This window comes from Pan paniscus, chromosome 17 (assembly GCF_029289425.2).
Source record: "Pan paniscus chromosome 17, NHGRI_mPanPan1-v2.0_pri, whole genome shotgun sequence".
Taxonomy (NCBI): Eukaryota; Metazoa; Chordata; class Mammalia; order Primates; family Hominidae; genus Pan; species Pan paniscus.
Window position 1 is genome coordinate 9,481,078 of NC_073266.2, and position 14,607 is coordinate 9,495,684.

The window sequence follows — 14,607 nt, forward strand, 5'->3', positions numbered from 1 at the left end:
ATACATTTTACATACTGTAAATAAAATACCAAAAATTACAGTAAGTATATATCTACTGTACATAAAATATCAAAAAGTACACCAAATATGTGTTATATATACTGTAAATAAACTATCAAAATCTTCAGTAATTATATTTAATATACTGTACATAAAATATCAAAACTTACACCAAATGTATATTATACACTCTAAATAAAATATCAAAAAGGACAGTAAATATATATTACACTCTATTTAAAATATCAAAAACTACACCAAATACATATTATATAATTTACATAAAATATCAAAAGTACACCAAATATATATTATATAATCTACATAAAATATCAAAAAGTACAGTAAATATATTTCACATGTTGTACATATAATATTAACTAAAAGTACACCAAATACATTTTACATACTGTAAATAAAATATCAAAAATTACAGTAAGTATATATTATCTACTGTACATAAAATATGAAAAAGTACACCAAATATGTGTTATATATACTGTAAACAAACTATCAAAATCTTCAGTAATTATATTTAATATCCTGTACATAAAATATCAAAAATTACACCAAATGTATATTATACACTCTAAATAGAATATCAAAAAGGACAGTAAATATATATTACACTCTATTTAAAATATCAAAACTACACCAAATATATATTATATAATTTACATAAAATATCAAAAGTACACCAAATATATATTATATACTCTACATAAAATATCAAAAAGTACAGTAAATATATTTCATAGGTTGTACATATAATATTAACTAAAAGTACACCAAATACAGTTTACATACTGTAAATAAACTACCAAAAATTACAGTAAGTATATATTATCTACTGTACATAAAATATCAAAAAGTACACCAAATATGTGTTATATATACTGTAAATAAGCTATCAAAATCTTCAGTAATTATATTTAATATACTGTACATAAATTATCAAAAATTACACCAAATGTATATTATACACTCTAAATAAAATATCAAAAAGGACAGTAAACATATATTACACTCTATTTAAAATATCAAATACTACACGAAATATATATTATATAATTTACATAAAATATCAAAAGTACACCAAATATATATTATATACTGTACATAAAATATCAAAAAGTACGGTAAATATATTTCACATGTTGTACATATAATATTAACTAAAAGTACACCAAATACATTTTACATACTGTAAATAAAATATCAAAAATTACAGTAAGTATATATTATCTACTGTACATAAAATATCAAAAAGTACACCAAATATGTGTTATATACACTGTAAATAAACTATCAAAATCTTCAGTAATTATATTTAATATACTGTACACAAAATATCAAAAATTACACCAAATGTATATTATACACTCTAAATAGAATATCAAAAAGGACAGTAAATATATATTACACTCTATGTAAAATATCAAAACTACACCAAATATATATTATGTAATTTACATAAAATATCAAAAGTACACCAAATATATATTATATACTCTACATAAAATATCAAAAAGTACAGTAAATATATTTCATATGTTGTACATATAATATTAACTAAAAGTACACCAAATACATTTTACATACTGTAAAAAAATACCAAAAATTACAGTAAGTATATATTATCTACTGTACATAAAATATCAAAAATTACACCAAATATGTGTTATATATACTGTAAATAAACTATCAAAATCTTCAGTAATTATATTAATATACTGTACATAAAATATCAAAAATTACACCAAATGTATATTATACAATCTAAATAGAATATCAAAAAGGACAGTAAATATATGTTACACTCTATGTAAAATATAAAAACTACACCAAATATATATTATATAATTTACATAAAATATCAAAAGTACACCAAATATATATTATATACCGTACATAAAATATCAAAAAGTACAGTAAATATGTTTCATATGTTGTACATATAATATTAACTAAAAGTACACCAAATACATTTTACATACTGTAAATAAAATACCAAAAATTTCAGTAAGTATATATTATCTACTGTACATAAAATATCAAAAAGTACACCAAATATGTGTTATATATACTGTAAATAAACTATCAAAATCTTCAGTAATTATATTTAATATCCTGTACATAAAATATCAAAAATTACACCAAATGTATATTATACACTCTAAATAGAATATCAAAAAGGACAGTAAATATATATTACACTCTATGTAAAATATCAAAACTACACCAAATATATATTATATAATTTACATAAAATATCAAAAGTACACCAAATATATATTATATACTCTACATAAAATATCAAACAGTACAGTAAATATATTTCATATGTTGTACATATAATATTAACTAAAAGTACACCAAATACATTTTACATACTGTAAATAAAATACCAAAAATTACAGTAAGTATATATTATCTACTGTACATAAAATATCAAAAAGTACACCAAATATGTGTTATATATACTGTAAATAAACTATCAAAATCTTCAGTAAATATATTTAATATACTGTACAAAAAATATCAAAAATTACACCAAATGTATATTATACACTCTAAATAAAATATCAAAAAGGACAGTAAATATATATTACACTCTATTTAAAATATCAAAAACTACACCAAATACATATTATATAATTTACATAAAATATCAAAAGTACACCAAATATATATTATATAATCTACATAAAATATCAAAAAGTACAGTAAATATGTTTCACATGTTGCACATATAATATTAACTAAAAGTACACCAAATACATTTTACATACTGTAAATAAAATACCAAAAATTACAGTAAGTATATATTATCTACTGTACATAAAATATCAAAAAGTACACCAAATAAGTGTTATATATACTGTAAATAAACTATCAAAATCTTCAGTAATTATATTTAATATACTGTACATAAAATATCAAAAATTACACCAAATGTATATTATACACTCTAAATAAAATATCAAAAAGGACAGTAAATATATATTACACTCTATTTAAAATATCAAATACTACACCAAATATATATTATATAATTTACATAAAATATCAAAAGTACACCAAATATATATTATATACTCTACATAAAATATCAAAAAGTACAGTAAATATATTTCATATGTTGTACATATAATATTAACTAAAAGTACACCAAATACATTTTACATACTGTAAATAAAATATCAAAAATTACAGTAAGTATATATTATCTACTGTACATAAAATATCAAAAAGTACACCAAATATGTGTTATATATACTGTAAATAAACTATCAAGAACTTCAGTAATTATATTTAATATACTGTACATAAAATATCAAAAATTACACCAAATGTATATTATACACTCTAAATAGAATATCAAAAAGGACAGTAAATATATATTACACTCTATGTAAAATATCAAAACTACACCAAATATATATTATATAATTTACATAAAATATCAAAAGTACACCAAATATATATTATATACTCTACATAAAATATCAAAAAGTACAGTAAATACATTTCATATGTTGTACATATAATATTAACTAAAAGTACACCAAATACATTTTACATACTGTAAATAAAATACCAAAAATTTCAGTAAGTATATATTATCTACTGTACATAAAATATCAAAAAGTACACCAAATATGTGTTATATATACTGTAAATAAACTATCAAAATCTTCAGTAATTATATTTAATATCCTGTACATAAAATATCAAAAATTACACCAAATGTATATTATACACTCTAAATAGAATATCAAAAAGGACAGTAAATATATATTCCACTCTGGGTAAAATATCAAAACTACACCAAATATATATTATATAATTTACATAAAATATCAAAAGTACACCAAATATATATTATATACTCTACATAAAATATGAAATAGTACAGTAAATATATTTCATATGTTGTACATATAATATTAACTAAAAGTACACCAAATACATTTTACATACTGTAAATAAAATACCAAAAATTACAGTAAGTATATATTATCTACTGTACATAAAATATCAAAAAGTACACCAAATATGTGTTATATATACTGTAAATAAACTATCAAAATCTTCAGTAATTATATTTAATATACTGTACATAAAATATCAAAAATTACACCAAATGTATATTATACACTCTAAATAAAATATCAAAAAGGACAGTAAATATATATTACACACTATTTAAAATATCAAAAACTACACCAAATACATATTATATAATTTACATAAAATATCAAAAGTACACCAAATATATATTATATAATCTACATAAAATATCAAAAAGTACAGTAAATATATTTCACATGTTGTACATATAATATTAACTAAAAGTACACCAAATACATTTTACATACTGTAAATAAAATATCAAAAATTACAGTAAGTATATATTATCTACTGTACATAAAATATCAAAAAGTACACCAAATATGTGTTATATATACTGTAAATAAACTATCAAAATCTTCAGTAATTATATTTAATATCCTGTACATAAAATATCAAAAATTACACCAAATGTATATTATACACTCTAAATAGAATATCAAAAAGGACAGTAAATATATATTACACTCTATTTAAAATATCAAAATTACACCAAATATATATTATATAATTTACATAAAATATCAAAAGTACACCAAATATATATTATATACTCTACATAAAATATCAAACAGTACAGTAAATATATTTCATATGTTGTACATATAATATTAACTAAAAGTACACCAAATACATTTTACATACTGTAAATAAAATACCAAAAATTACAGTAAGTATATATTATCTACTGTACATAAAATATCAAAAAGTACACCAAATATGTGTTATATATACTGTAAATAAACTATCAAAATCTTCAGTAAATATATTTAATATACTGTACATAAAATATCAAAAATTACACCAAATGTATATTATACACTCTAAATAAAATATCAAAAAGGACAGTAAATATATATTACACTCTATTTAAAATATCAAAAACTACACCAAATACATATTATATAATTTACATAAAATATCAAAAGTACACCAAATATATATTATATACTCTACATAAAATATCAAAAAGTACAGTAAATATGTTTCACATGTTGCACATATAATATTAACTAAAAGTACACAAAATACATTTTGCATACTGTAAATAAAATACCAAAAATTACAGTAAGTATATATTATCTACTGTACATAAAATATGAAAAAGTACACCAAATATGTGTTATATATACTGTAAACAAACTATCAAAATCTTCAGTAATTATATTTAATATCCTGTACATAAAATATCAAAAATTACACCAAATGTATATTATACACTCTAAATAGAATATCAAAAAGGACAGTAAATATATATTACACTCTATTTAAAATATCAAAACTACACCAAATATATATTATATAATTTACATAAAATATCAAAAGTACACCAAATATATATTATATACTCTACATAAAATATCAAAAAGTACAGTAAATATATTTCATAGGTTGTACATATAATATTAACTAAAAGTACACCAAATACAGTTTACATACTGTAAATAAACTACCAAAAATTACAGTAAGTATATATTATCTACTGTACATAAAATATCAAAAAGTACACCAAATATGTGTTATATATACTGTAAATAAGCTATCAAAATCTTCAGTAATTATATTTAATATACTGTACATAAAATATCAAAAATTACACCAAATGTATATTATACACTCTAAATAAAATATCAAAAAGGACAGTAAACATATATTACACTCTATTTAAAATATCAAATACTACACGAAATATATATTATATAATTTACATAAAATATCAAAAGTACACCAAATATATATTATATACTGTACATAAAATATCAAAAAGTACGGTAAATATATTTCACATGTTGTACATATAATATTAACTAAAAGTACACCAAATACATTTTACATACTGTAAATAAAATATCAAAAATTACAGTAAGTATATATTATCTACTGTACATAAAATATCAAAAAGTACACCAAATATGTGTTATATACACTGTAAATAAACTATCAAAATCTTCAGTAATTATATTTAATATACTGTACACAAAATATCAAAAATTACACCAAATGTATATTATACACTCTAAATAGAATATCAAAAAGGACAGTAAATATATATTACACTCTATGTAAAATATCAAAACTACACCAAATATATATTATGTAATTTACATAAAATATCAAAAGTACACCAAATATATATTATATACTCTACATAAAATATCAAAAAGTACAGTAAATATATTTCATATGTTGTACATATAATATTAACTTAAAGTACACCAAATACATTTTACATACTGTAAAAAAATACCAAAAATTACAGTAAGTATATATTATCTACTGTACATAAAATATCAAAAAGTACACCAAATATGTGTTATATATACTGTAAATAAACTATCAAAATCTTCAGTAATTATATTAATATACTGTACATAAAATATCAAAAATTACACCAAATGTATATTATACAATCTAAATAGAATATCAAAAAGGACAGTAAATATATGTTACACTCTATGTAAAATATCAAAACTACACCAAATATATATTATATAATTTACATAAAATATCAAAAGTACACCAAATATATATTATATACCGTACATAAAATATCAAAAAGTACAGTAAATATGTTTCATATGTTGTACATATAATATTAACTAAAAGTGCACCAAATACATTTTACATACTGTAAATAAAATACCAAAAATTTCAGTAAGTATATATTATCTACTGTACATAAAATATCAAAAAGTACACCAAATATGTGTTATATATACTGTAAATAAACTATCAAAATCTTCAGTAATTATATTTAATATCCTGTACATAAAATATCAAAAATTACACCAAATGTATATTATACACTCTAAATAGAATATCAAAAAGGACAGTAAATATATATTACACTCTATGTAAAATATCAAAACTACACCAAATATATATTATATAATTTACATAAAATATCAAAAGTACACCAAATATATATTATATACTCTACATAAAATATCAAACAGTACAGTAAATATATTTCATATGTTGTACATATAATATTAACTAAAAGTACACCAAATACATTTTACATACTGTAAATAAAATACCAAAAATTACAGTAAGTATATATTATCTACTGTACATAAAATATCAAAAAGTACACCAAATATGTGTTATATATACTGTAAATAAACTATGAAAATCTTCAGTAAATATATTTAATATACTGTACATAAAATATCAAAAATTACACCAAATGTATATTATACACTCTAAATAAAATATCAAAAAGGACAGTAAATATATATTACACTCTATTTAAAATATCAAAAACTACACCAAATACATATTATATAATTTACATAAAATATCAAAAGTACACCAAATATATATTATATAATCTACATAAAATATCAAAAAGTACAGTAAATATGTTTCACATGTTGCACATATAATATTAACTAAAAGTACACCAAATACATTTTACATACTGTAAATAAAATACCAAAAATTACAGTAAGTATATATTATCTACTGTACATAAAATATCAAAAAGTACACCAAATATGTGTTATATATACTGTAAATAAACTATCAAAATCTTCAGTAATTATATTTAATATCCTGTACATAAAATATCAAAAATTACACCAAATGTATATTATACACTCTAAATAGAATATCAAAAAGGACAGTAAATATATATTACACTCTATTTAAAATATCAAAACTACACCAAATATATATTATATAATTTACATAAAATATCAAAAGTACACCAAATATATATTATATACTCTACATAAAATATCAAAAAGTACAGTAAATATATTTCATATGTTGTACATATAATATTAACTAAAAGTACACCAAATACATTTTACATACTGTAAATAAAATACCAAAAATTACAGTAAGTATATATTATCTACTGTACATAAAATATCAAAAAGTACACCAAATATGTGTTATATATACTGTAAATGAACTATCAAAATCCTCAGAAATTATTTTTAATATACTGTACATAAAATATCAAAAATTACACCAAATGTATATTATACACTCTAAATAGAGTATCAAAAAGGACAGTAAATATATATTACACTCTATGTAAAATATCAAAACTACACCAAATACATATTATATAATTTACATAAAATATCAAAAGTACACCAAATATATATTATATACTCTACATAAAATATCAAAAAGTACAGTAAATATGTTTCACATGTTGCACATATAATATTAACTAAAAGTACACAAAATATATTTTACATACTGTAAATAAAATACCAAAAATTACAGTAAGTATATATTATCTACTGTACATAAAATATCAAAAAGTACACCAAATAAGTGTTATATATACTGTAAATAAACTATCAAAATCTTCAGTAATTATATTTAATATACTGTACATAAAATATCAAAAATTACACCAAATGTATATTATACACTCTAAATAAAAGATCAAAAAGGACAGTAAATATATATTACACTCTATTTAAAATATCAAATACTACACCAAATATATATTATATAATTTACATTAAATATCAAAAGTACACCAAATATATATTATATACTCTACATAAAATATCAAAAAGTACAGTAAATATATTTCATATGTTGTACATATAATATTAACTAAAAGTACACCAAATACATTTTACATACTGTAAATAAAATATCAAAAATTACAGTAAGTATATATTATCTACTGTACATAAAATATCAAAAAGTACACCAAATATGTGTTATATATACTGTAAATAAACTATCAAGAACTTCAGTAATTATATTTAATATACTGTACATAAAATATCAAAAATTACACCAAATGTATATTATACACTCTAAATAGAATATCAAAAAGGACAGTAAATATATATTACACTCTATGTAAAATATCAAAACTACACCAAATATATATTATATAATTTACATAAAATATCAAAAGTACACCAAATATATATTATATACTCTACATAAAATATCAAAAAGTACAGTAAATATATTTCATATGTTGTACATATAATATTAACTAAAAGTACACCAAATACATTTTACATACTGTAAATAAAATACCAAAAATTTCAGTAAGTATATATTATCTACTGTACATAAAATATCAAAAAGTACACCAAATATGTGTTATATATACTGTAAATACACTATCAAAAACTTCAGTAATTATATTTAATATACTGTACATAAAATATCAAAAATTACACCAAATGTATATTATACACTCTAAATAGAATATCAAAAAGGACAGTAAATATATATTACACTCTATGTAAAATATCAAAACTACACCAAATATATATTATATAATTTACATAAAATATCAAAAGTACACCAAATATATATTATATACTCTACATAAAATATCAAAAAGTACAGTAAATATATTTCATATGTTGTACATATAATATTAACTAAAAGTACACCAAATACATTTTACATACTGTAAATAAAATACCAAAAATTTCAGTAAGTATATATTATCTACTGTACATAAAATATCAAAAAGTACACCAAATATGTGTTATATATACTGTAAATAAACTATCAAAATCTTCAGTAATTATATTTAATATCCTGTACATAAAATATCAAAAATTACACCAAATGTATATTATACACTCTAAATAGAATATCAAAAAGGACAGTAAATATATATTCCACTCTGGGTAAAATATCAAAACTACACCAAATATATATTATATAATTTACATAAAATATCAAAAGTACACCAAATATATATTATATACTCTACATAAAATATGAAATAGTACAGTAAATATATTTCATATGTTGTACATATAATATTAACTAAAAGTACACCAAATACATTTTACATACTGTAAATAAAATACCAAAAATTACAGTAAGTATATATTATCTACTGTACATAAAATATCAAAAAGTACACCAAATATGTGTTATATATACTGTAAATAAACTATCAAAATCTTCAGTAATTATATTTAATATACTGTACATAAAATATCAAAAATTACACCAAATGTATATTATACACTCTAAATAAAATATCAAAAAGGACAGTAAATATATATTACACTCTATTTAAAATATCAAAAACTACACCAAATACATATTATATAATTTACATAAAATATCAAAAGTACACCAAATATATATTATATAATCTACATAAAATATCAAAAAGTACAGTAAATATATTTCACATGTTGTACATATAATATTAACTAAAAGTACACCAAATACATTTTACATACTGTAAATAAAATATCAAAAATTACAGTAAGTATATATTATCTACTGTACATAAAATATCAAAAAGTACACCAAATATGTGTTATATATACTGTAAATAAACTATCAAAATCTTCAGTAATTATATTTAATATCCTGTACATAAAATATCAAAAATTACACCAAATGTATATTATACACTCTAAATAGAATATCAAAAAGGACAGTAAATATATATTACACTCTATTTAAAATATCAAAATTACACCAAATATATATTATATAATTTACATAAAATATCAAAAGTACACCAAATATATATTATATACTCTACATAAAATATCAAACAGTACAGTAAATATATTTCATATGTTGTACATATAATATTAACTAAAAGTACACCAAATACATTTTACATACTGTAAATAAAATACCAAAAATTACAGTAAGTATATATTATCTACTGTACATAAAATATCAAAAAGTACACCAAATATGTGTTATATATACTGTAAATAAACTATCAAAATCTTCAGTAAATATATTTAATATACTGTACATAAAATATCAAAAATTACACCAAATGTATATTATACACTCTAAATAAAATATCAAAAAGGACAGTAAATATATATTACACTCTATTTAAAATATCAAAAACTACACCAAATACATATTATATAATTTACATAAAATATCAAAAGTACACCAAATATATATTATATACTCTACATAAAATATCAAAAAGTACAGTAAATATGTTTCACATGTTGCACATATAATATTAACTAAAAGTACACAAAATACATTTTACATACTGTAAATAAAATACCAAAAATTACAGTAAGTATATATTATCTACTGTACATAAAATATCAAAAAGTACACCAAATAAGTGTTATATATACTGTAAATAAACTATCAAAATCTTCAGTAATTATATTTAATATACTGTACATAAAATATCAAAAATTACACCAAATGTATATTATACACTCTAAATAAAAGATCAAAAAGGACAGTAAATATATATTACACTCTATTTAAAATATCAAATACTACACCAAATATATATTATATAATTTACATAAAATATCAAAAGTACACCAAATATATATTATATACTCTACATAAAATATCAAAAAGTACAGTAAATATATTTCATATGTTGTACATATAATATTAACTAAAAGTACACCAAATACATTTTACATACTGTAAATAAAATATCAAAAATTACAGTAAGTATATATTATCTACTGTACATAAAATATCAAAAAGTACACCAAATATGTGTTATATATACTGTAAATAAACTATCAAGAACTTCAGTAATTATATTTAATATACTGTACATAAAATATCAAAAATTACACCAAATGTATATTATACACTCTAAATAGAATATCAAAAAGGACAGTAAATATATATTACACTCTATGTAAAATATCAAAAACTACACCAAATATATATTATATAATTTACATAAAATATCAAAAGTACACCAAATATATATTATATACTCTACATAAAATATCAAAAAGTACAGTAAATATATTTCATATGTTGTACATATAATATTAACTAAAAGTACACCAAATACATTTTACATACTGTAAATAAAATACCAAAAATTTCAGTAAGTATATATTATCTACTGTACATAAAATATCAAAAAGTACACCAAATATGTGTTATATATACTGTAAATAAACTATCAAAATCTTCAGTAATTATATTTAATATCCTGTACATAAAATATCAAAAATTACACCAAATGTATATTATACACTCTAAATAGAATATCAAAAAGGACTGTAAATATATATTCCACTCTGGGTAAAATATCAAAACTACACCAAATATATATTATATAATTTACATAAAATATCAAAAGTACACCAAATATATATTATATACTCTACATAAAATATGAAATAGTACAGTAAATATATTTCATATGTTTTACATATAATATTAACTAAAAGTACACCAAATACATTTTACATACTGTAAATAAAATACCAAAAATTACAGTAAGTATATATTATCTACTGTACATAAAATATCAAAAAGTACACCAAATATGTGTTATATATACTGTAAATAAACTATCAAAATCTTCAGTAATTATATTTAATATACTGTACATAAAATATCAAAAATTACACCAAATGTATATTATACACTCTAAATAAAATATCAAAAAGGACAGTAAATATATATTACACTCTATTTAAAATATCAAAAACTACACCAAATACATATTATATAATTTACATAAAATATCAAAAGTACACCAAATATATATTATATAATCTACATAAAATATCAAAAAGTACAGTAAATATATTTCACATATTGTACATATAATATTAACTAAAAGTACACCAAATACATTTTACATACTGTAAATAAAATATCAAAAATTACAGTAAGTATATATTATCTACTGTACATAAAATATCAAAAAGTACACCAAATATGTGTTATATATACTGTAAATAAACTATCAAAATCTTCAGTAATTATATTTAATATCCTGTACATAAAATATCAAAAATTACACCAAATGTATATTATACACTCTAAATAGAATATCAAAAAGGACAGTAAATATATATTACACTCTATTTAAAATATCAAAACTACACCAAATATATATTATATAATTTACATAAAATATCAAAAGTACACCAAATATATATTATATACTCTACATAAAATATCAAAAAGTACAGTAAATATATTTCATATGTTGTACATATAATATTAACTAAAAGTACACCAAATACATTTTACATACTGTAAATAAAATACCAAAAATTACAGTAAGTATATATTATCTACTGTACATAAAATATCAAAAAGTACACCAAATATGTGTTATATATACTGTAAATAAACTATCAAAATCCTCAGAAATTATTTTTAATATACTGTACATAAAATATCAAAAATTACACCAAATGTATATTATACACTCTAAATAGAGTATCAAAAAGGACAGTAAATATATATTACACTCTATGTAAAATATCAAAACTACACCAAATATATATTATATAATTTACATAAAATATCAAACGTACACCAAATATATATTATATACTCTACATAAAATATCAAAAAGTACAGTAAATATATTTCATATGTTGTACATATAATATTAACTAAAAGTACACCAAATACATTTTACATACTGTAAATAAAATACCAAAAATTACAGTAAGTATATATTATCTACTGTACATAAAATATCAAAAAGTACACCAAATATGTGTTATATATACTGTAAATAAACTATCAAAATCTTCAGTAATTATATTTAATATACTGTACATAAAATATCAAAAATTACACCAAATGAATATTATACACTCTAAATAAAATATCAAAAAGGACAGTAAATATATATTCCACTCTATTTAAAATATCAAAAACTACACCAAATATATATTATATAATTTACATAAAATATCAAAAGTACACCAAATATATATTATATACTGTACATAAAATATCAAAAATTACAGGAAATATATTTCATATGTTGTACATATAATATTAACTAAAAGTACACCAAATACATTTTACATACTGTAAATAAAATATCAAAAATTACAGTAAGTATATATTATCTACTGTACATAAAATATCAAAAAGTACACCAAATATGTGTTATATATACTGTAAATACACTATCAAAAACTTCAGTAATTATATTTAATATACTGTACATAAAATATCAAAAATTACACCAAATGTATATTATACACTCTAAATAGAATATCAAAAAGGACAGTAAATATATATTACACTCTATGTAAAATATCAAATCTACACCAAATATATATTATATAATTTACATAAAATATCAAAAGTACACCAAATATATATTATATACTCTACATAAAATATCAAACAGTACAGTAAATATATTTCATATGTTGTACATATAATATTAACTAAAAGTACACCAAATACATTTTACATACTGTAAATAAAATACCAAAAATTACAGTAAGTATATATTATCTACTGTACATAAAATATTAAAATGTACACCAAATATGTGTTATATATACTGTGAATAAACTATCAAAATCTTCAGTAAATATATTTAATATACTGTACATAAAATATCAAAAATTACACCAAATGTATATTATACACTCTAAATAAAATATCAAAAAGGACAGTAAATATATATTACACTCTATTTAAAATATCAAAAACTACACCAAATATATATTATATAATTTACATAAAATATCAAAAGTACACCAA